Source organism: Tamandua tetradactyla, chromosome 5 (genome assembly GCF_023851605.1).
Source record: "Tamandua tetradactyla isolate mTamTet1 chromosome 5, mTamTet1.pri, whole genome shotgun sequence".
Lineage (NCBI taxonomy): Eukaryota > Metazoa > Chordata > Mammalia > Pilosa > Myrmecophagidae > Tamandua > Tamandua tetradactyla.
In genome coordinates this window covers 135,984,106-136,009,504 of record NC_135331.1, presented here as the reverse complement: position 1 = coordinate 136,009,504, position 25,399 = coordinate 135,984,106, and the positions used below count along the sequence as shown (strand labels likewise).

At 34.2% G+C, this 25,399-nt stretch overlaps 1 long non-coding RNA gene across 2 annotated transcripts in view; it reads right to left on the bottom strand.

Moving 5' to 3' along the window:
• Nucleotides 1–247: 247 nt before the first annotated feature.
• Nucleotides 248–25,399, bottom strand: part of LOC143684887 (uncharacterized) — a 67,048-nt gene continuing 41,896 nt past the window's right edge. For both annotated transcript variants that reach the window (XR_013176236.1, XR_013176237.1), the window contains exon 4: nt 248–562. This is a non-coding gene — a long non-coding RNA (uncharacterized LOC143684887). The remainder of the gene's footprint in view (nt 563–25,399) is intronic.

The window sequence follows — 25,399 nt, the reverse complement described above, 5'->3', positions numbered from 1 at the left end:
TTACTTATTGAAGAGTCTATTTGTTCCAGTTCAGAGGATTTGGGGGCCTTGTCAAAAATACGTTGACCATAGATTTGGTGGTCTATTTTTGCACTCTCCATTTAACATTTAGACACCGAGTCTAACTACCACAGATAGTAATAATTTTGCCTTTTAAATGATTTGTCTACAATCAGTACTATAGAATAAATGATTTCTTAGCCATCACTTGGGATTTCTTGCCAAGTGATAAAACATAGCCTCTGAATCTTATTTAAATATGATAAAACTCTTATGAATATTAAATTGATAAAATTGGCATACTGTTACATTTTGTAAGCATTTAACTAATCTTACATTAGTTTCTCTTTTGCAGTTTTTTTTTTTCCATTTTAGAATCAAGTGATGCTTTTTGAAGTTCTCAAACATTTCTGAACACCATGAGAAGTTCATTAGCCCTGGACACAGTATTATGTGACCCTAGAAACAAAGACTGGTAGCCAAGTATTTCAGTTTCCAAGAAATTCTGGTCCTGGTTCCATCCCAGTCATGATCCTGGGAAGTTCCTAGGTCCAATGTCACACTGTGGATGACAGGAAGGATGAATATAGTTACTTTATTAATTATTGTTCATAATACCTGCATGGAAGTAAAGCATAAGGACTTATCACTAGTAATTTTACATATTTTAAATTATTAATAAATGAAAATGTATAATTACTGCCCATTTATTTTCTATTTTGGGGTATTTTATTTTTTATAAAATAACTCTTTTTTTATTGGCAAATTTCAGGACCTCTTTCCTACAAAATGTGTTAAATTTGTTTTACTTTGTTGAGGTTAATGCATCTAGTAAAAATATATCATTTTTACAACTGACCCTCGTGAAATCATGATATGGTTTCTTGAACCCCAAGGGTGAGGTCCCAGGAGCACCATGAACTTTCATTAACATCTTCTGGAGTGACAGCTACAGGAGAGTAATTCTAGAACCTACCGTCACTTTACACCTTCAGGTCCTCTACTTCATTTCAGATATTCTCTACCTACTATTCCTATATTCTCTTTTTCTAAATATTTTTAAAGAATGTAACTCCTTTTATACTCAAAATTCTTGAGGTTTCAGAAAACATATAAAAAGAAATTTCTATTAATTGTAATTGTCCAGTAAACTCACATCACAGGAGGCTAACAAAAGAAACCCATGTTCAGATGGAGAACAAAGACTGATCAGAATGAAGAAAAAATGTCCAGATAAACAGTGATCCCCATCTCCAATTTTAATTTCAATTCCATTTAGGTAATTTACAAGTAATTTACCCAAGTTTTAGAGATATAATGTAAATGAATAAGACTATTTAGAAAGACAATATTTTTCTGACTTTCTAACAAGTTTGTCATTTGTCTTGAAAGTTATAACAGATTTTTACAATTTAAAACTCAGTTTACTATTAAAAACATGAAGAGTATAGTAGTATGCAAAATGTAAGGAATAGATATTAGGCTTTATGATTGAAAAATTAAATGCTCCCCAAAATTTAAGACATAATTGAGGGATTAATTCATGGAGACATTCATAGGCAAGTTGTCAGTCCAGTCACTACAGAGCCATTACAATGGAAAAAGGGATGAAAGAGTAGTGGCTGGGGAATCTAAACAGAGAAGAAACCAAAGTCAACCTGATTCTGCATCCCTTTTAAGGAGAGAGATCACATTAACTGGGCCACCAGGTGGATGCAGTCACATAACAAGGAAGTGTGGGTCAGCATTCTTTAAGAGCAATCAACAACTTTATTCAGGTTGTGCCCACCAATCAATCATCTGATCTAAACTTGTCTTCTCAAATAAGAACTTGACCTTCACTGCAATCTCCATTTGGTTAGAGAGGTTGGACAGCCAAAACTATCTCTCAGAGAATCCTTTTCACTTATGGTTCTGTATGCAAGTTAGGATTAAATCAAATGAGATTAACTCCTGCAAGATTTAAAGGGTAACGTGAATGACAGTTTTCTTCAGTGATGTCCCAGTGGACATTCTCTAGTTTCCTCAATATTGTGAGATTGTTGAGGAGACAACTTCTTGCTTTAGGCATTTCAGACATGATTCCTACAGACGTAGGAGCAACTCTCCTAATTGTCAGTTCTGAATATGTTCTGGGAGTCATTCAAGAAAACAGCCTAGAATCTGCTCCTTCAGCATGCCAGCAGTTTTTAACCAATCCATTTGTTTTGGTTATTGAAATTCCTTTCTCATTAGGTAAATGCATATAAAAACTACAATGAAATACCACTTCATGTGCTCTAGGATGGTTATAATTTTTAAAAGACAATAGCAAGTGTTAGCAAGGATACAGAGAATTTAGAATTGCAGACATTGCTGGTAGGATTGTGGGAATTATAAAACTGTGGAAGTTTCTCAAACTGTCAAACATAAAGTTATCATGTGTTCCAACAATTCCAGTCCTGGGTTATTAATACCCCAAAATAGAAAATATATGTCCACATAGAAATCTATGCATGAATGTTGATAGCAGTTTTATTTATAATAGCCCAAAAGTGGAAAAACCCGTGTTCATCAATTGATGAATGTATAAGCAAAATGTGTTATATCCATACACATTGGAATATCATTCAACCATAAAAATGAATGAAGTATTGATATGCCACAATAGGGATGAGACTGGAAATATGTCTTGAGATATAACTTGAGATATGTGAAGTGAAAATAACATGTTTCAAAAGGCCAACTTCTAAAAATTCCATTTATGTGAAATGTCCAGATGATAAATCCATAGCAACAGAAAGCAGGTGAATAGTTGTCAGGGCCTGCAGGGGAGGAAGAATAGAGAGTTGCTGCTAATGGATATGGGGTTTCTTTTTGCAATGATGAAAATATTCTGAAATTAGATGGTGGTGATATTTGCACAACTCCATGAATATACAAAAAATTACAGAACTGTATACTTTAAGTGGGTGAATTTATGTTATATAAATTATATTTTAACAAAACTCTATTAAAAATTATTTTCTTTTTAAAATATGTTGTGGTATGTTTCTGCACTGAACCTTGGCTGGAGATAAATGTTTCAAGGGACTTGACAGTGGATTTTCTCAATGTAAATAAACAAATCATCACTGATTTATATAGAAGTTGCTTATGAATTTAGTTTACATGAATAAGCCCCTCAGAGTCTGATCTCCTTTATAAATGGACTAAAATAATGTTCTATAATTGTAAAAGGCAAAGATCATAATATGGTTTCCCACAAAGGTGCTGCCAATCTGTAGTGTCCAATTGAAACACAACCCTATCCTTTACTATATGTTGAAAATGAATTACAGAGTTCTGAATTCAGCAATATGGTGGATAAAACAGTTTGAAAAACCTCCAGATATAACATCTAGAAATGTAGGATGAAATATAATTATCTTCCCCTAAATGTATATCTAATTTCAAAGGAAAATAAAGACAATCTCTAGAAGAAAGAAGACACTGAAAAGTAGTGCTCTAAGAGGGTGCTGATGCATTTTTTTGTTGCTGTGGGAGCATTTGTGAATTGACAGTTTTTCATGAGGCATGGACTATTAAATTGCTAAATCCTCTGTAAGAAGTTAGACTAGCAAAAAAATCTACTTTCAAACAAAGGGAGAAGAAATGAAAGAATAGTTCTCTGAGTGGGTTCTTGGTAGAAAAATAGGGTTCCCCAAGGTCCTCACATCATTGGCCTGCATTCATATGGGATCTAATTTATACTAACAGTTATACTACTTGAGAGGTACTAGAAATCCTAAGATCAAAATTAGTGTAAAATGTGACCATGGGTTAATAATTCCTCTAGGATGATTGGAAATGGGAAATGCAAAACATCCCTAGAGGCATATACCCTCAATTTAGACCCACAAAATTCCTTTTGAAAAAGCAATAGTAAATATAACTTCACAGAAAACAAGATGTGAGAGATCCTCAAGATATTCCTATATAATGGAAACTATAGAACATGGACTACTAAAAAGTTTATTCCAAATAATTAAATAAATGAAAATTGAATGAAAAAACATAAATAAGAACGAGAACATTCTTTTTAATAAAAAAAGAACCAAACAGGGAGTGTGAGGGTAGTTCAGTGGTAGAATTCTCACCTGCCACATGGGAGATCTGGGTTTAATTCCTAGCCCATGCACTTTTCAAACAAACAAACAAAGAAACCAACAAAAACAAACAAACAAAAATTCAGCAAATGGTGCTGCAATAATGGGATACTCACATGGAAAAAGAATGAAATGTGACCCACCATACAGCATACAAAAAACAAAAAAAAGGGTGGGCCACGGTGGCTCAGCAGGCAAGAATGCTTGTCTGCCATGCCAGAGGACCTGGGTTAGATTCCTGGTGCCTGTCCAGGTAAAAACAAAAAGGAAAAGAAAAAGAATGAGACAGCATTTCTAGATATGTGTATTATAGTCTTTAAAATTAAGAACTACTGTGGATAAATCACATTAAAAGATCAGTGAATGTCTAATGCAAAAATACTAACAATGTATATTTGAGGTTTATAACAAACACAAAATTTCAAAAATGACAGTAGAAAGGATGAGAGGGAGGAAATGGAAGCATATTCTTATAGGATTCTTATACTGTAAGTAAGTTGGTAAATTATCTGAAGGTAAGGTATATAAGTCAAAGATGTATACTGTAAATTTTAGGGCAGTCACTAAAAATTGAAAAAGAGGTAAAATTGAAAAGTCAAAAGAGTGCTGATAAAATGGTATCATAGTCATAATCAATTCAAAACAGAACAATTGATTATTCTGTTTTTCTCCCAGAAAAAGAAAACTAGGAACAGATGAGATAAATAGATAACAACTGTCAGGATGATAGATTTAACTAAAAACATTCAGTATTACATTAAATATAAATGAGCTAAATACACAATTAAAGCAGAAATTGTCAGATTAGGTAAAAGTAAGATCCAACTACTTGCTATCTAAAAAAAGAACATCACATTAGTTATAAAGACATAAATAAGTTAAAAGTACAATTATTTTTAAAAGATATAATATACATATTATAATCAAAGGATGATGGAGTATTTATTTAACATAAAAATAGACCTCAAGAATAAGGAATATTACCAAAGATGAAGAGGAATATACATAATAACAAAGGGGTCAATTAATCAAGAAGACATAACAATTTTAAATATGTATGTACCTAATAATAGATCTTTAAAATACGTTAAACCGATAGAACTGAAAGAGAGACAAATCTGCAATTACAGTTGTAGATTTTAGTATTTCTCTCTCAGAAATTGATAGCACAAGTACACAGAAAATCAGTAAAGATAAAGAAGACTTAAACAACACAATAAACCAACTTGACCCAATTAATATTTATTGCATAGTCCACCCAATAATGGAATAACACACAATCTTATCAAATGCACATAGAATATTTCCAAATATGGACCATATTTTGAGTCACAAAACAATCTAAAAAACTTAAAATGATTGAAATAGCCAAAGTATATTTGCTGACTACAATGGAATTGAACTAGAAATAGATAACAAAAAGATGTGAAAAAACTTCCAAAATTTATCAGTAAAATTCTAAATAACCTATGGATCAAAGGAGAAATCACAGAGAAAGCAGAAAACACTTTCAAATTGAAAAGAAAGGAAAGCCTGGCATGTCAAAAACTGTGGAATAGTGCTAAAATTGTGCTTAGAACAAATGTATAACATTAAATGATTCAAATGGAAAAAGAGAAATAAGTCAATAACCCAAGTTTCTCTCTTTAAAAACTAGAGAAGAGAAAACTAAAGCTAATGTAAGCAGAAGGAAGGAGTTTATATAGATAAGTGCAGAAATTAATGAAGTAGAAAAGAGAAAAGATAGAGAAAAGTCTAAAAAAAATCTAAAGATGGTTCTTTGATAACATTTTATAGAATTGTTAAATAACCAAATTAATCAAGATAAAAATGAATACGCAAATGAATAATTTCACAAATGTGAGAGGAGATAGCACTACAAATCTACAGACTTTAAAAGGATAACAAAGTAACACTTTGAAAATTTTATGCTGATAATTTTAATGACAGATGAAATGAATAAATCACTTGAAAGTTGCAAACTATCGAAGAGAAATAAGTGGCTGAATAGCCCTTTATATATTAAAGAAATAGAATTTGTAGTTTAAAATATGCCCCCTGCCATACACACACACAAATTTCCCGGGCCAGATGGTTTCACTGGTGAATTCCACCACACATTTAAGAAGAAAATAAAATAATACCAGTTCTACATAAACTCTTCCAGAAAATAGAAAAAGAGAGTGTAATTTCCCAATTCACTTTATAAAGCAATATTACCTGGACAGCAAAATCAAGCAAAGATTTTACTAGAAAATTAAAATACAAACCAATATCCCTTATGAACACAGTTGCAAAAATCCTTAAGAAAATATCAGCAAACTAAATCTAGCAATATATAAAGAGCATAATATATCATGAACAAGTAGAGTTTATGTCAGGAATGCAAAGTTGATTCAACATTTGAAGAGCACATACCTATATGATCAACTAATAGGCACAGAGAAAATGTTTAACAAAATTCAACATACAGTTATGATTTTTTTAAAAATCTCAGCAAACTAGGGACAAAAGGAAACTGGCCATTGCAATAAAGGGAATGAAAGGAAGTACAAGGCACACAGAACAGAAGAAAAAAATGAAGCTATCTTTGTTTATAGACAAGTTGAACATTTATATAAAAAATACCAAGGAATTTACAAAAAGCCTACAAGAATAAAAAAATGTTTAGTGAGGTCATAGGATACAAGGTTAACATAGGGAAATCAATTATATTTTTGTATACTACCTATGGAAATTGGAAATTAAAATTAAACATACAATAGTGTTTATAATTGCATCAGATAACATAAAATACTTAGGGAGATGTCTAACGAAATATGTGTAAGATGTATACTAAAGTCCCAAAATACTGAAGAGAGAAATTGAAGAAGAAATTAAACTGAGTGGAGAGAATTCTCATGTTTATAATGTCAACTCTTTCCAACAGGTTTTTAGGATTAAGCAATGGCAATCAAAATATCAGCAGGTGTATTTATTTATTTATTTATTTTTGGTAGAGACTGACAAGCTGATTCTGATATTTGTATTAAAATGTGAAAGACCTAGAAGAGTCATAACTATTTGGAGAAGGAAAAAAAAGTTTGGAGGATTATGCTACCTAATGTGAAAACTTGATGCAAAGCTACAATGAAGAAGTCAGTGTGATATCAGCAAAAGGATAAGTATCTAAATCAATGGAACAAAATATAAAGTCCAGAAACAAAACGTACACATAAACTGTCAGTTAATTCCAAGGCAATTCACAGGGACAGTACAATTTTTTCAACCAATAGGAAGGTAACTGGTAACAAACTGTGAAAAAAGGAAAGAAAAGAAAAAGAGAAAAATAAAGAAAAAAGAACCTCCACTCATATGCAAAAATTAACTCCAAAATGGATCAAATTCCTAAATGCATAAATCAAAATAATAGAACTAATGGGAAAACAGACTCTGATATATGCAATAACATTGATGAGTCTCAAAAGCATCATGCTAAGCAGTAGAAGCCAGAAAGAAACAAGAGACTGTGTACTGTTTGAGTTCTTTTATAGGAAATTCTAGAAAAGAAAATTCTAATCTACAGTGACAGAAAGCAGAAGCAAGGTTTAAGTGAGGAATGCTTGAGAAAGGGCACAAAGAAACCTTTGGGGGATTATAAAGATGTTCTGTGTCTTTCATTGTGTTGACTGGCTGCAAGGCAGATCTGCTACCTGGTTACTGGGAGATAAGAAAACTTAGGCCCAGATAAGTGAAGCAACTAGTCCAAAGACAACATGTGGACGATTAATCAGATGAGACTTGAGCATATCTTTTAAAAACTTATTTTACTCAGGTGAAATTCATGTGATTCAAATTAACCATTTTAAAGTGATCAATTCAGTGGCATTTTTTATATTCCCAATTTTGTGTAACTATTGCCTCTATCTAATTCAAAAATATGTTCATCACCCCAAAAGGAAACCTTGTAGCATTAAGCAGTTTCTCTCCCATACCCTCTTCCTCCCACATCTGGAAACTACTTAGATGCCTTCTGTCTGAATTTACCTATTCTGGATATTACATATAAATGGAATCATACAATATGAGACCTTTTGTGTCTTTTTTTTTTTCGCTTACAACATTTTTGACTTTCATCCACATTGTGTGTATGAATAGTTAATTCTTTTTTATAGCTGAAGAGTAGTCCATGTATGAGTCCAACACTGTTTGTTTGCCCACTCACCTGTTGATGGATATTTGGGTTGTTTATACCTTTGGCTGTTGTAAATGATGCTGCTATGAACACACATGTCTATGTATTCGTGTGGGTAACTCTTCAGTTCTTTCAGGTGTACACATAGGGGTAGAATCATTAGATCACAGAGTAATTCTTCGGCTTTTTTGGGGAGCTGCCCAAACTGTTTTCCAATTTTGTATTCCTACCAGTGGTATATGACGGTTTTGATTTCTTCATAACCTTGCCCAAACTGGTTGTTTTCCTTTTGTGTGTGTGTGTGTGTGAATACAGATCTTTGTCTTTCAGATTCAGTTCTCTTATCCTGGCAAGTTATAGAATGTTTCTTTTCTTTGTCAGTTGTTTGATTTTCATGATTATCTATTGTACCTAGCATATCCATGTTCATTAGATACTTTACTGATGTATTTTCTCTTGAAAGTGTGAATTTTCACAACAAAATATTGTTAAAAAATATTCTGGACTTTAATTGTGCTGGTGGTTTCATGGACATACACATTTTTCAAAACTTATGTCCACTTAAAAAGGGTACATTTTACTGTAAGTAAATTATACCTTAATAAAGTTGATTTAACAAAAAAAATGGAAAGCTTGAACTTATACACATAACAATATAAGCAGAATATAGAAGAACAAAAGTTCTTAAGATCATGCAGTGAAAGTAGAATATTGATTAGCCCAAGCGCTGACTTTTCAAGAACAAGAGAAGACAGAAGACAATCAGAGTGCTAAGAGGAAATGACTGCTAGCCTACCCTTGTATATCTGGCTAAATTACCGTATGAGGTTAATGGGGAAATGCAGACAATTTCAAACTAACAAAATCAAAGAGCTCTTATGGCCAACAATTACTCTTACCGATGCACTTCTGAAAAATAAACTGCAGGAAGAAGGAAATAGAGTTCACAGAATACAGTGAGAGGCAAAACGGAATGGTATTAGAAGAAAGCATTAAAATACAGTGTTCTAGTTTGCTAGCTGCCGGAATGCAATATACCAGAAATGGAATGGCTTTTAAAAGGGGGAATTTAATGCGTTGCTAGTTTACAAATCTAAGGCTGAGAAAATGTCCCAGTTAAAGCAAGTCTATAGAAATGTCCAATCTAAGGCATCCATCCAGGGAAAGATACCTTGGTTCAAGAAGGCCGATGAAGTTCAGGGTTTCTCTCTCAAGTGAGAAGGCACGTGGCGAACACAGTCAGGGCTTCTCTCTCAGCTGGAAGGACACATGGTGAACATGGCATTATCCGCTAGCTTTCTCTCCTGGCTTCCTGTTTCATGAAGTTCCCCGGGAGGCGTTTTCATTCTTCATCTCCAAATGTCACTGGCTCGTGGACTCTCTGCTTCGTGGTGCTGCAGCATTCTCTGCTGTCTCTGAATCTCTCATTCTCCAAAATCTTTCCTCTTTTATAGGACTCCACAAATTTATCAAGACCCACCCAAATGGGTGGAGACATGGCATCACTTAATCCAGTTTAACAAGCACTCTTGATTAAATCACATCTCCAGGGAGATGATCTGATTACAGTTTCAAACATACACTATTGAATAGGGATTATTCTGCCTTTATGAAATGGGATTTAGATTAAAACATGACTTTTCCAGGGGACATACATCCTTTCAAACCAGCATATATAGTTAAGCCTAAACAAAAAGTGACTGCATGAAGCAAGACTATTTTAAATGACCAAAGTGAGAAGGTTTTCTAAAAATATGTAATCACAATGAAGAACAAAAATAACATATATGATGATAGGCAGTTGGAGTCAACATATTCTAAGATCTTTCTAACATTTAGGCTTTAGGTTGTCATAGTGATTAACTGGCTTTGTTAGTAACCAGCAATGTTAAAAAAAAAAATAGAGGTAACTCTTAAAAAGGCAGAGCTATAATTTATAATTTACCTTGGACAAAAGGAACTTATAAATTCTTGACACATAAAAAAACAAACAAAAAATAAGCAGAGCAAATGCACAAAAGAAGATGGTGCAAACACATCCAAACATAGCAGTAATCACAGTGAATGTAAATGTACTAAACTCACCAGTTATTGACAGATATTTTTCAGATATTATAGAACAAAATATTAAATAAAAATCCAGCTATTTGAGAATTTCTGAAATAAAATGTAAAGGAACAGTAAAAAATGGAAGATGGAAAAAGATGTAACAAAAGAAAGCTGCTGTATTTATATTGACATCTAAAAAAGATCATTTTAATTTAAAAAGGCCTTGTTTATAGAGACACCATATAAGTTCTTATCCAAGGGGCATATGTAAAAGTGAAAGGGTACCATTAATTATTTTCCAAGACATCTAGTAAAAATCAGGTTTGTACTTGGTAAACCATAATTATTGGGAATAATTAGGCTCATTACATGACATGAGAAAGTATAATTCACAGGAAAATTTAAAGTTTCTAAATGAGTATGAACCTTTTTTTTGGTTTACAGAAAGAAAAATCTTGATAAAATCATGAGATGTTAACAAACTCGCTGATACAATATGGGAAATTTTAATATCACTCTTAGAAACTAATAAATAAGTCAGATGAACATTAATAAGACCTTCAAAGATTTCTAACTAACAAGATGATTAAAAAAACTGTATCTAATAGACATTGTAGTTGATTTAAGATGTCTGCAGTTCTTTGATGCTTTTCCTGCAGGGAACGGGGCTCTTTTTCCTTCCCTTTGAATACTTAGACCAATAGAGTACATTGAAGTAATAAGATGTGGATAGTTTGTTACATAATAATAGATAACCTAAGCACATATATATATATATATATATATATATATGTACAGAATCTTGTGTCTAATAGAGAATTAAAAATGAAATATTTGAATAAAATATCCAAGAATTGGGAAGGGAGAACAAAAAGCAGTGTTATTTGCAAATAATGATTTTCTACAAAGAAAACCCCAGAAAAATTAGAATTATCATTAGGAAAAATGAGTTGGTGATTTTCTTTTTTTTTTTTGCTTGGGCAGGCACCATGAATCAAACCCAGGTCTCTAGCATGGCAGGTGAGAACTCTGCCTACTGAGTCACTGTGGCACAGGCAAATCGGTGAATTTTAATGCACAAAAATTAATTGCACTCCTCTACTTCAATGACAATTTATTATACAATGTTTTTTGTTTGTTTGTTTTTTAATACTTTAGCCCATTCTTTACGTTCTTTATTTTTTGCATGGGGAGGCACGGGGTATATCTCCAGCATGGCAGGAGAGAATTTTGCCACCGAGCCACAAAATTAACATTTAGAATAAAAACAAGAATATATAAGGTGCTGAAAATTAACCAATAATTGTCCAGATTTTATGAAGAAAATTATAAATCTTTAATATTATACTTTAAAGAAGATCTAATAATAAACCATGTAGGTGGATATGAAGATTCAGAACAATTTTCCCCCAAATTTAGCACAATTACAATCAAAATGCCAATAAAGTTTTTCATCTCCTCCCTCGTTCTCTCCTTTTTTTGTCTCTTTGTGTGGAGGGTGGGGGAGGGGGCTTAACAAGCTGATCCTGTGAAGTAAAATGGAAGAGCAAAGGGCAAATGATTGCTAAGACATTGCTGGAAATTAAAAAATAGGGGCTCTTTCACACATTAAAGCATTATAAAGGTATTATGATTAAGGCAATGTGGTATTAGCAAAAGAAAAAGAGGTGACTATGGAAAGAGCATAGAACCCAGAAGCACAGCCGAGCACATATGGAATGGTGATATTTAATATCAGCGATGTTGCAGGTGAGTAATGAAAGGTAAACCAATCAATAGATGCTGCTGGGACAATGGGTAGCCATAGGGAGGAAAAGAAATTGAATTCCTACCTTATACTATACACAAAAAGCTAGATCAAGTGGAGCAAAGAACAAAATGACAAAACAAAACTTTCAAACTTTTAGAATAAAATTCAGACGTATATTTTTTACGACTTCAGGATTGGGAAAGATTTTTTAAAAGAAAATAGAAATTCAGCCCTTTCAGGCACAGACTGTGAATCAATTAGACTGAATTAAAACATAAAACTTCTGTTCACTAAAAACACTGTTTATTCACCAACTAGAGAAGATATTTGCAATGCATACTGCCAACAGAGATGTAGCACACAAAATATGTGTGTGTGTATATGTGTGTGTGTATATATATTTATACATAAATTGTACAAATCACTGTAAAAATCAAATAGCAATGGATATGAACAATCAATTTACAAAATAGGAAACGTGAAAAAATGGTCTCACTACTAATAAAGGAAATGTAAATGAAAACAAAAATGGCTGCTATATACCTGTGCCAGTTTGAAACTACTACATACCCCAGAAACGCCATGTCCTTTAATCCTCGTTCAATATTACTAGGTGGGATATATTTTATTGTTTCCATGGAGATGTGACCTACCCCATTGTGGATGGTAACTTTTGATCAAATGGTTTCCATGGAGATATGTCTCCACCCATTCAAGGTGGGGTTGCTTACTAGAGCCTTTTAAAAGGAATCATTTTGGAAAAAGCTCTCGATCAACCAGAGCCAACAGATTCCACATAGCCAGGGACCTTTGGAGATAAGGAAAAAAAAAAAACCCATGGGGGAGCTTCATGAAACTAGAAACCAAGAAAGAAACAAGGCAAACATTGCCATGTGTCCTCCCAGCTGACAGAGAAACCCCAAAATTCATCAACCTTTCTTGAGTGAAGGTAAACTCTTGTTGGTGTCTTAATTTGGACATTTTCATGACCTTAGAACTGTAAACTTGCAACTTAATAAATTCCCCTTTTTAAAAGCCATTCCATTTCTGGTATATCACATTCCACAAGCTTATTAACTAGAACAAAACCCATGAAACTGGCAAAAAAATGTATTCTGATGATACCAAGAAGTTGGAGCAGTAATGGTTGAAGCCATTGACCAATACAGATTTCAAGACGTAAAATATTTTACATTCCAATGTAAAATTATATGTTAGATAGCCTATCAAGTATTACAGAAGAACAATAATATAAATACGTAATAGCAATATTTGCTTCCACATTTGCACATTTCACTCAAGTTAAGAACCAGACTGCTTCTGGTTTCCCATGTCAACAAAGGAAATGCAACTGCACATTTTTCTGATCATAGCTTGTCTAAATTCAACAAGTATTACTTTGCCTTTTAATAGCACAACGAACACTTCCCATTATTTTCTCTGTTACCCTCCATATCCTTGTAAGGTAAGTGAAGGGAGGGAGTAAGGATGTCCTTCTATATTGCAGATGAGAAAATTTAAGGTGAATTTTGGATCTGTAGTTCTCAACATTTGCAACATATTGAAATCACATAGAAAGTTTTTTTAAAAATCCTGATGCCCAGGTCATATCCCAGACAAACACCAGCATTTTAGGGTATAGGACCCAACTTCTTTCATATATATGTGAGAGTGTATATTGATTCAACTACTTTGAAGAACACAAATTTACATATGTGCATGAGGCTGTCATCAGGTGTACTAATGAAAAACTGGGAATAAACTATGTGTTTATCAACACAAGAATGGAGAAATACATTTTAGTACAGTCATACAGTAGAAAAATGAATAACTACCAAATGCAATATGGTATCCTGGTTTGCATCCTGGAACAGAAAAAGGATATTAGAGGAAAAACTGGTGAAATCTGAATATAATCTATAGTTTAGTTAACTGGAACCTACTAACATTACTTTGTCAGTTTGTACCATGGTTGTGTGGGATGTTAATATTGGGACACAATGGGGAAAGAGTGAATGGGAGTTCACTTTACTATCTTTGCAACTTTTCTATATGTCTAAATATTCCAAAATAGAAAATTAGGAGTGAATAGAGCTACTTGTATCACTATTGATAGAGTTCACAATGTTGAGAAAATAGCACATTACAGAAGACACACTTGTTACCAAGTATATATATATATATAGAAACATTCAATATTAGGTCTTATTTAATGATACATACTTTAACACAATTATAAACATATATGCATGAATGATAAGCAGTAAATTCTGAATATTAATTACGTGTTGAAGGTAAGGGGATTGGCCTATGATTAGAATGGCTACTGACAGAGTTTAAATGCTATTTGCAATGTTTTCTTAAGTTGCGTGTTGGGTACTGTGCTGGTCTGAATCTGTGGTGGACCCCCGAAAAGCCATGCCCTTTGATCCTCATTCAATATTGCTGGGTGGGAGCATTTTGATTGTTTCTATGAAAATGTGACCCACCCAATTGTGGGTGATAACTTTTGATTAGATGATTTCTATGGAGGTGTGTCTCCACCCACTGAAAGTGGAGTAGCTTGCTGGAATCCTTTAAAAGAGGAAACATTTTGGAGAGAGCCCTTTTTGGTAGAGCCACAAGAAAGCCAGCAGACGCTGCCATGTTCACATTGTGCCCTTCCAGCTGAGAGAGAAATACTGAACATCGTCGGCCTTCTTGAACCAAAGTATCTTTCCCTGGATGCCTTAAATTGGACATTTCTATAGACTTGTTTTAATTGGGACATTTTCTCAGCCTTAGAATGGTAAACTAGCAACCTATTAAATTCTCCCTTTTAAAAGCCCTTCCATTTCTGGTATATTGCATTCTAGCAACTAGCAAATTAGAACAGGTACATATACAGATTTTCTAATGACATTCTCTCTTTTAATCATCTCAAACACTTGATAAGAAAATAGTTTGAAAGAAAGAAAGGAAGGAAGGGAGAGAGGGAGGAAGGAAGAAAGAAAGAGGAAAGCATTACTAAATACAAAAGAGTTAAAAATCCTTTTTCTAAATAGTTTGGAAGTCTCACTGAGAAATATTTTTGGCAATTCTGTAGTAATCTTAAGCATTGGGTTTTGAGGCACATTTAAGAAAACAGCCATCTGAATCAGAATCTCAGAAGAACTCACATAAAAGCTTTATTCCTGGGCCCGATGCCCCAAAATATTTCCATTCAGATAAGGACCCATGAATCTGTACTTTCGCTAGTTTGTCTGTATGTGTCTGATACCACAGAGTTAGGGTATACCTATTTATGCAAACTGATTTGGTTTATTTCAGCCACAAGTTGATTTCAAAAACTTCTTATTTATTTACATACAAATATACCTTATGTGTAAGTAAAATTACATGTGTATACAGATATGTATATATGTATGAATGTATTTAGGTGGCTGGAATTATTGTGTGGTCCCCACTGAGAGGTAAACTGATGAAGAGATTAGTTAGCTAGGTATCTATCCTATACAAGGTGTTAAACCTTTTTTGTAATGTGGACCTTTGTGGCAGTTTGGTGAAGCTTTGTATATCTTTTCAAAATAATGTATTTAAATGAATAAATAAATTGCATAGGACTTCAAAATGAAATATAGTTATAAATAATTTTAAAAATAAAGTTGTGATATAATGATATGCATTATTAAAGCAAGTTCTATTGCAAGTATAATATCTGCCGTAAGTTGAAAATGGTGATGAATGCAAATGATATTTGGAAATATTTGCAACAATTGTAATATCATATGAAAACATCTGTAATTTCTATTGGCAAGAAAATCACAGATACTACCTTATACCATTATGATTTGTTCACTACACTTATAGGTAAAGAGAATGCTAAATTTCAGTTAGAGGCTAGTGAAAATAACAGTTTATAGATCAGGGCTGGAACTAGGGTAAAACAAGTTTAAAGCAATCATTTTAGAAGCAAAATTGAAGAAGGCACCAAAAAGTACAGTAATAAAAAATATTTTAATGCTAAATTTTTTTTTAAATCCATGATGAACAAAATATCAAAATTTTAAACAAAAAGTAGATCAGTGTAGATATCCTGAATTCTAATCAGAGACCTAAAGGATGGTCCTCCCCAGATTAAGCAGCCCTGCATTATAGACAGGCATTCTCACTTGTCAATGGCGACAAATACCAGAAAAGGGGGGAGAGAGAGAGAGAGAAGAAAGAAAAGGAAAACAGAAAAAAAGTAATTTTGACTTCTTAAGGTTTCTGTGTATATAATCTAATAAAGATATCATTAAAAAAAAATGCTGGGGCGGGCATCGGTGGCTCAGCAGGCAGAGTTCTAGCCTGCCATGCTGAGATGCGGGTTCGATTCCCGGTGTCTGTCCATGCAAAAAAAGCTGGATATCTCTCTGACAATATGAGACATTTTTACCATGTGATAGAGTAAACAAGTGGTAGTTGCTTATAAGGAAGAAAGAGAGATGTTTAGAAAAGCGTGCTAACAGCTTAGGGACAGTTTTCTCTCACACACTTAGAAACCCTGCTGGAAACAAGAATACCTGCATTAATGGGCTCTCATTCTCTATTATGGAATTTGCCCTTAGGAGGGTGATTCTTAACACATATAACATATAATTTTATATTCAGCTGGATCTACAACAGTTTATCTTATAATACGCTGTGATTCCTCATGGAATTTTAGGAGGACTTGGATTTACTTTCAACTTGCTCTTCCACTTGTCCCCACCAATACTGAGGCTCCACCTAGGGCCCTTTTCTATAATTACATTCATACACATTAAAGCTAATAATCTCCTTTATGAGGAAATATGTAAAACAGTTATGCAAATAAAGGAGAGTGGTAGAATCTTTGTTCCCTCCACTTCCGTCCACTATCATGTGTCTAACATATAAAAAATACATTTGGTCACTCTCAGGAACTTCCAGTTAAAACAATAAGCCACCAGGCAATGAAGTGGTTAAAATCTTATCTCTGGCCTTGGAACACTGCCCTGCAGGAATGCAGCCAGGTAACCTGTGTAACAGGTGGTCCCAGCTCAGACTGGGGCTGTAAAGTGGAGAAACAATTACTTCCTTGTGCACCAAGAGAGGTGGGAGAGGTGTAAATCAGATAAGGACAGAGAAGGACCAAAGGGCAAGCCCAAAGAATTTGGTTGAGAAATTTAAAGCACAACGTTTAAGACCTAGATTGTTTCCTCTGCCTTTTATATTTCTGTCTATCTGGGTTTTTAGATCTTTTACTCATAATCCAACAGGCCATTTGCTTTTGACTCCCAATCTCTCCAGCAGTGAGTAATATAGAATAATTCGAGCTAGTGTCTCAGAGTGTTTTGACTCACACCTGCCATCTGTCTGTTTAGTCACCATGCAACCATCCTTCCCCTCAGTGCTGATTCCTATTTGATATAAGAATTGGCAGGCAACAGTTGTTGTGTTAGAAGATTGCTGGATTCCCAGTTTTCTTTTTTCTTGTGATGACTGCAGCTTTGGTGCATTAATATTTCAGATATTCACTTGGCTTTTTCTTGGAACTACCATATGCTCCTCAAGATAGTACAGGGAGAGTTGTAAAAAAGGAGGGGGCAAGGGGATGATATTTTAAAATGTTAGTTTAAAATTGTAGCCATGTGGACCATTACCACCAACACAAAGCAAAGTGGAAATCTCCCAATGTATTTATGTACAGAGCTAATATAAGTCATTCTAGCCCTTAATTTCAGCAAAACTACCATCCCTACCTTTTTCTGCGTATCCCCTTTGATTTTCCCATCTACAGGGTTTAGGTATAAATTCTCTATGAAGGAAGATAGAGCAGTGAGGAGTGAATTCTTTTTATAAACAGTCACTGGAACCATGTATACAAAGCAGACAGTGGGCTGAAGTGACGATTGTAGGTACTTAACCAGACAATTTAGGCAAATAAATATACTTTAGAATCTGGATACATACCAGAAGCACAGTCATTTAGCTAAATATCTATAGCATATGGTAACAAAAAATCATTTTGAATGATTTCATATATATAAAGAATATATAAAATGTATAAGAACAGTACAAATTTATAGAAGAAATAAAATGAACATGCTTGTATGATGGAAACCCAGGGCCTGGGCTCCCGGCTCCATATAGAGAGTAAATTGCTGCACGTATCTGCCTATGTGACCAGGACGGAAGTCAAAGATCAACTGACCTCCTCAGGGAGGAAAAAAAAATGTACAAATGGTATCGCAAACCACTTATCTTGTAAAGTATTAAAAGTCTTCTCCCCTGCTGTGTATGTTGATAACAAATCTCCTACCCCTGTGTCATGAGACCCTGCTGAAACTCTGTCCTCACACCCTATGGAATATCCTATGAAGTATCCTTGTCCTAACACTTACCTGCTGCCCCTTGCACTCCCACCTTTGTGGAGCACTTCCATTCTCCAGGCTGCTGCCACCAGAGACTCTCTCCTGTTTGTAAGTCCTAATAAAATTCATGTCTGACTGTGCCTGGCATGTCCTTTGGTCTTGTGGTTGCCCCAACCCAATCCCTCCAAGAGCTGGGTTGGAATATGTACCCACAACTTGCTTAAGAATGAAAACCCTAACATATATATTTTTTTCATTTTTTTTTATTTTTTATTTTTATTAATTAAAAAAAAATTTACTAACACAACATTTAGAAATCATTCCATTCTACATATGCAATCAGCAATTCTTAATATCATCACATAGATGTATGATCATCATTTCTTAGTACATTTGCATCAATTTAGAAAAAGAAATAGCAAGACAACAGAAAAAGAAATAAAATGATAATATAGAGAAAAAAATAAAAATAAAAAATAAAAAATATATATATAAAAAACCCAAACAAACAAACAAACAAAAAACTATAGCTCAGATGCAGCTTCACTCAGTGTTTTAACATAATTACATTACAATTAGGTGGTATTGTGCTGTCCATTTTTGAGTTTTTGTATCTAGTCCTGTTGCACAGTCTGTATCCCTTCAGCTCCAATTACCCATTATCTTACCCTATGTTCTAGTTTGCTAGCTGCTGGAATGCAACACACCAGAGACGGATTGGCTTTTAATAAAAGGGGATTTATTTTGTTGGTTCTTCAGAGGAAAGGCAGCTAACTTTCCACTGAGGCTCTTTTCTTACGTGGAAGGCACAGGATGGTCTCTGCTGGTCTTCTCTCCAGGCCCCTGGGTTCCAACAACTTTCCCCGGGCTGACTTCTTTCTGCATCTCCAAGGGCCTGGGCTGAGCTGCGAGTGCTGAGATGAGGAATGCTGAGCTGCTTAGACTGTGCTACATTGCGTTCTCTCATTTAAGCACAAGCCAATTAAGTTAAACGTCACTCATTGCAGCAGACACGCCTCCTAGCCGACTGCAGATGTAATTAGCAACAGATGAGATTCACCTACCATTGGCTCATGTCCACAGCAACAGAACTAGGTGCTTTCACCTGGCCAAGTTGACAACTAAATCTAACTACCACACCCTATTTCTCACTCCTGATGGTCTCTGTTACCAATGACATATTCCAAGTTTATTCTCTAATACCCTAACATATTTTGATGCCCCCTATGTGTACCCAACCCTATCATCACTAATCTTTTCACCTTACCCAACTCCTTGTTCCCTATTCTGAAAAAGATATTATTTTATTTATTTATTTTTTAAGATTCATGAATTAGTAAGCAAACTGCACATAGAAAGGAGCTCTATTGAGGGGAAGAAAAGGCAGGGCAAATATGGAAGTAAATGAGGAAATATCATGACTGGCAGATGTTAAGTTCCCATTTTACATGGGAGGGCGGTTCTTACAAAATGGGGAGTAGATATACATTGATTAGTACGGTATGATTGTCCATTCTGATAAGCTATTGCTGCTGGATCCAAACTTGGTTTATCATCAATGTTGCTTATCTGCAATTTTGTAGGGTATATTCCATTTTTCCATTTTGTCAGAAAGCTCTTACAGGTCAATTGTTTTTATTTTCTGGAAAATCATTTTCTCCCAGTAACACCGCAGTGCAAGTGACCATTTTATTTTACTTAAAGCTCGGTAAACTTTATCTTGATTTATGGATTTGCCATTCCTTTATTTTTCTTTGTAGTGCTTTTAAAAATATGTGTATCTGTAAATAATATGATGCTGGGGGTTTTCATGTGTTTGAATTTTATATAAATGAAACTGGAATCTATGTATTCTTCTATCATGTTCTTCTTCATTAACAAGATATTTGAGAGAGTCACTCAAGTGGATGCATGAAGCCATAGTCTGTTCATTTTCACTGCTGTATCTTAAGTATTGTATTATATGAATATACTACTATTTAGTCAGTCTCCTGTCAATGGTCCTTTGGGTTGTTTCCAGTTTTTTTCTATTAAAAACAGTGCTGAGATGAATATTTTAGTAGCCTGTGTCCTGTTGCACATATATGAGAGTTTCTCTAGTCAAGGTAAATAAATATCCAAGAGTGGAATTGCTGGGAATTAAGTGGGTATATTCAACGTTGCTAGAAAATGCCAAATAGTTCTCTAAAGGGCTGGACAGATTTACCCTCTCATTAGCAGTTTGCAAAGTTTCCTGCTGTTTCTCATACTCACTAATATGTCAATCTCAGACTTCAGAAATTTTGCCAATCTTATGGGTGTAAAGTGTTATTTCAGCCTTTTCCTGATTACTAGTAAAGTTGCACATCTTTTTATGTTTACTATTCATTAGTTTCTCTTCTTCAGTGAAATGCATACCCATGGTTTTTTTTTGCCTATTTTTCTCTTGGTTTACTTGTCTTTTATCTGGAATTCTTTGTGGGTTTTTTTTTTTTTTGTTTGTTTGTTTTGGCTTGTGTGTTTATGGAATGTTTGTAGGCTTCTTGATGTCAGGAATTTTGTCTTATCTCTTAACCCCAGGACCTAACACAGAGTCTGACCCATTATGGGTATCCTACTGATGCTAATTGGATGAGTGAATACATGAATATAGGAGCTCAATAGATATGCATTAATATTAAAGACCTCATAAGTCATATAGTTTCACCCCCTCATTTCTAAGAGTAAATTCTTTTTTCTTTTTCTTTTTGCAAACATTCCATCTTTCTGCTTCCCCAATTGACTTTAATCTCTAATCTGCTTTCTATTTCTGAGAATTTGCTAATTTCTAGTCATCTCATGTAAGTTATATCATACAATATTTTATCCTTATATGTGTTGCTTGTTTCATTGAGCATAAAGTTTTAAAGATTCTTCCATGTTGCAGCGTGTATCAACTTCATTTTTCCTTATGGCCAAATAATATTCCATTGAGTATATGCACCACAATTTGTTTATTCATTCATTTGTTGATGGACCTTTGGGTGATTTCCAGCTTTTGGCTATTGTGAATAATGCTGCTATAAACATTGGTGTATAAGTGTCTGTTTGCAACCCTGTTTTTACTCTCTCTGGTTGTGTTTTAGTCTTCTAGGCTGCTTAAAATAGATACCATGAAATGGGTTGGCTATTAACAACAGAAATTTATTAGCTAACAGTTTCCAAGCTGAGAAAAATATCCAAATTGAGTCTCAATGTTTTCTTCCCAAAGATCAGCTGCCAGCAATCCTTGGCTCCTCTGGCACACGGGAAGGCGTAAAGGTGGCACCTGCTGCTCTCTCCCTTCTCTTCCAGGTGTTGACACTTTCAGCTTCTTGCTTCTGTGGCTTTCTCTCTCTCTGCATTCATCCCGTTTATAAAGGAATCTAGTAAGAGGATTAAGACTCACCCCTGGGCCTCACCCTAACCAAAGTAATCTCATCAATAGTGGTCTGCTTACAATAAGTTTATACCCATAGGAATGGATTAGCTAAGAACACAATTTTCTGGGGTATATACAGTTCCACACCTCCGCAGAGGTGTATACCTAGAAATCGGATCACTGGGTCAAATGGTTAGTGTACATTTATCTTTTTGAAGAATCACCATATTGCTGTCAACATGGCTGCACCAGTTTACATCCCCATAAACACTAGAGTTCCAATATCTCTGCATTCTAACACTTATTATATTCCATCCTTTTAATAATAGTCATCCTTGTTGATGTGATGTAGTATCTCATTGTAGTTTTAATTTCCCTAATGACTAATAATGTTTAGCATATTTTCATGTGTTTGAGCTCTTTATATAGACATCATAACAAGCTTTTGTTCCTGTTCATACATTGGAGTACATCCTTCTGGTTTGTTGCTTGCTATGTCAGTTTTTATGCTGTCTTTCAATAAACAGCTGTTCTTGATTTTAATAGTGTTATTTATCTGTGTTTTATGAATTCTGCCTCATTTTTTTGTCCTATGTAGGATTTCTTAAGACAAAGGCTGAGAGGACAGTCTCCTATAATTTCTTAAGGAAAAGGTGTGAAGATAGTTTCCTATAGGTTGCAAAAATATGGGTCCATATAAAAATGAGTTGTCTAGGAATTCTTTCTTTCTTTATTTTTGGGTGCATGGTCGGGGAATCGAACCTAGGTCTCCTGCATGAAAGGTGAGCATTCTACCACTGAACCACCCGTGCACCCTTGTGTTGTTTCTTAAATTGCCCATTGCTTTTAAATGACTCTAGAATTCTGACTTCTGTTGGGCTTTGATATATGTGAGAGTCTCTCTCTGAGATCTCTATTTTCACTTCATTTGTCTATCCCTGCACCAATAACATACTGTCAAACTAGTGAAACTTCAAGTAATCTTGAAATTCTGGTGGATAAATTTTTTCCACCTCTGTATACACATTTCCTTTTTTTTTTTTTTTTTTTTTTGGCATGGGCAGGCTCCGGGAATCGGACCCGGGTCTCTGGCATGACAGGTGAGAACTCTGCCACTGAGCCACTGCTGCCCACCCCACATTTCTTTTTAAAGAATGTATTGGCTATTCTTTTTTCTTCTTGGCTATTCTTGGCCTTTTCACCTTTCATACATATTTTAGAATTAGCTTATCTAATTCCACAAAAGCAATTTTACAAACTTTTTACATGGATTTATTTTCTTTCATTATGATTTTTTTATAGCATAGACAGTCTACAGAAATAAATGCTATATCATCTTAAAGGATTGCTGAGAGGTTGAGAAAAAATTAACTCTAAAAAAGTTAATGAGATATCCTTTTGTTTAGAAATCATGAAATATCACAGCCTGTAAGAAAGCAGCCAAGATCAATTCATGGATATTCTATATATTCTATCCCAGCTAGGTCATTTAAAAGAAAATCAGGTCTGTCTTATGGAAATATAAGCTTTTCAATAAAATCAACGAATAAATATTTATTCATAAGCAATTATTATGTACAAGCCCTGTTACAGATACTGTAGAAAATATATAAATGGAGTAAGAAATTATTTCAATCTTCTAAGGATTTATAATTTTGTGGAGATAATTGATAAATTACAAACTTTACAGTTTTGACTATTGTAGAGTAACTTACTAAGTTCAGATAAAGGAGATAGTGTGGAATGAAAAAGAACTTCATAATATATATAGGTAGAAATTTTAAATGTGTAATAATAACAATGAGAAGAAGAAAGAGAAACAGAAGTCAAAGAAAAGGAAGAATGAGGTATAATACATAACAGACATTAAATAGATATTTATAAAATGAGCCACATCACTGGCTGGTTGGCAAAATAGAGACAGAAGGTGTATATGGTGGTCTTATGGAAAATTCATTTGGATAAATTAGATGGAGAGCAAAATGAATCATGGAGAAACTGATCCACAAGGTAGGTGATTGATCTAGTTTTTTGGCAGTGAAAGCCTGATAAAAATGTAATGACAACATGAAGACAGTATAATTTAAAAAAAAATATATATATATATATATATATTTATAAAGGAATCAGTGTAATTAGTGACAGATTAGGTCACTAAAAAGGAATTATTAATATCTAATAATTCATATCTTAAAATGAAATAAGAAAGGGAAGAGTCAAAGATTATTTCAAATTACTTCAAATGTTCTCACCTAGTTTATATAAAAAATGATTATGTTACTGATTCCTCAACCTGCTCCCACAAATAAAGAAGTTTAAAAGACTTTCTAGCAGATTTGAGGAGAATGCTAATACTTCTGTTCTGGACATGTTATGTTTGAAACAGTAGAAGAATATAAGCAATTGGAAGCATGAGATGAGAATATAGTTGAGATGACACCTAAGTTTTGAAAAGCTGACATTATAGTGGGATCTCTGCTTGAGAATTTAAGTATGGCTGCACTTGGATTGGGAGCATTTTCAATGTACCCAGAGGTCCAGCAGGGGCTGATGCTCAATTCAAGAGGTTTAATGGTTGAATTTCAGTTTCGTTCTAAGCCACAATTATTTGAGTGCCCACACATTCTGCCTCAGTGGTCCCTGTTCTCATGGAATCCAGAATCTGTAGGAACTGAGACGCTTGTGGGGAGTAAATCATTCTACGAAAGGAGAGTGTTGAACACAGGCTCTGTGATAAGTGGAGGGCATGCTATTCTTTCTTTTCCATCTATCCTCCTCCTGCATAAGAATTTCTTATATAATGGTCAGATCCCTAAACAGTGACTGGGCCATGTCTCCTAGAGATTGAAGTACTATGTAAAAATCTATAAATCTAGTGTTTCTCTTTCTTAGTGTTTTCTGGTGTGCTCTTTTTCCTTTTTTCTCACTCATGCTGTAGAATGGGAGGAAGCCCCGTTATCTTACTCTGTCGTCTTCCTATTTTCAGTTCATATTTCATGGAGCCAGCCAAGAGATGTTTAAGAACCTTATATTTATGGCTTGGACTTAAGGAAAGTTTCTCTCAGTGCTCCCAACCCTCCAATCCTTTTATATTTTGGACCTTCAACCATGTGCCCAAGACCATTTTATGTTAAGTTCTGTATTAAGAGTTTCAGGAACAACTCCAGTTAATGATAAAGTGATTCTTTACTCATTCTTAGCTTTGTCTCTGTCTCCCTTGGAAACATAGGGAGAAAAAAAATGCATGTAAATTGGAATAGAATACAGTCATTCTTGGATCTCCCCGCCAAATACCTTCCAAAAATATCTCAAACCCCTGATAATGATATGTATCAATATAGCCCAACAAAATGGGCTGTGGTCAGAAAGGGTATAAGTTCAAGAAAACATCATAGCTGCCATGTATGTTTTCTCCTTACAAACTCCAATAGCCTCCTTCTGGAGTACATGTGTATATATGAACATGTATGCACATGAGTGTGTGTGTATGTGTGTTGGGGAATAAAGGAATTTCAAAAGTAAATAAAGAACTTTTTTACCCAAATCTCTGTGAGACATTGTAAG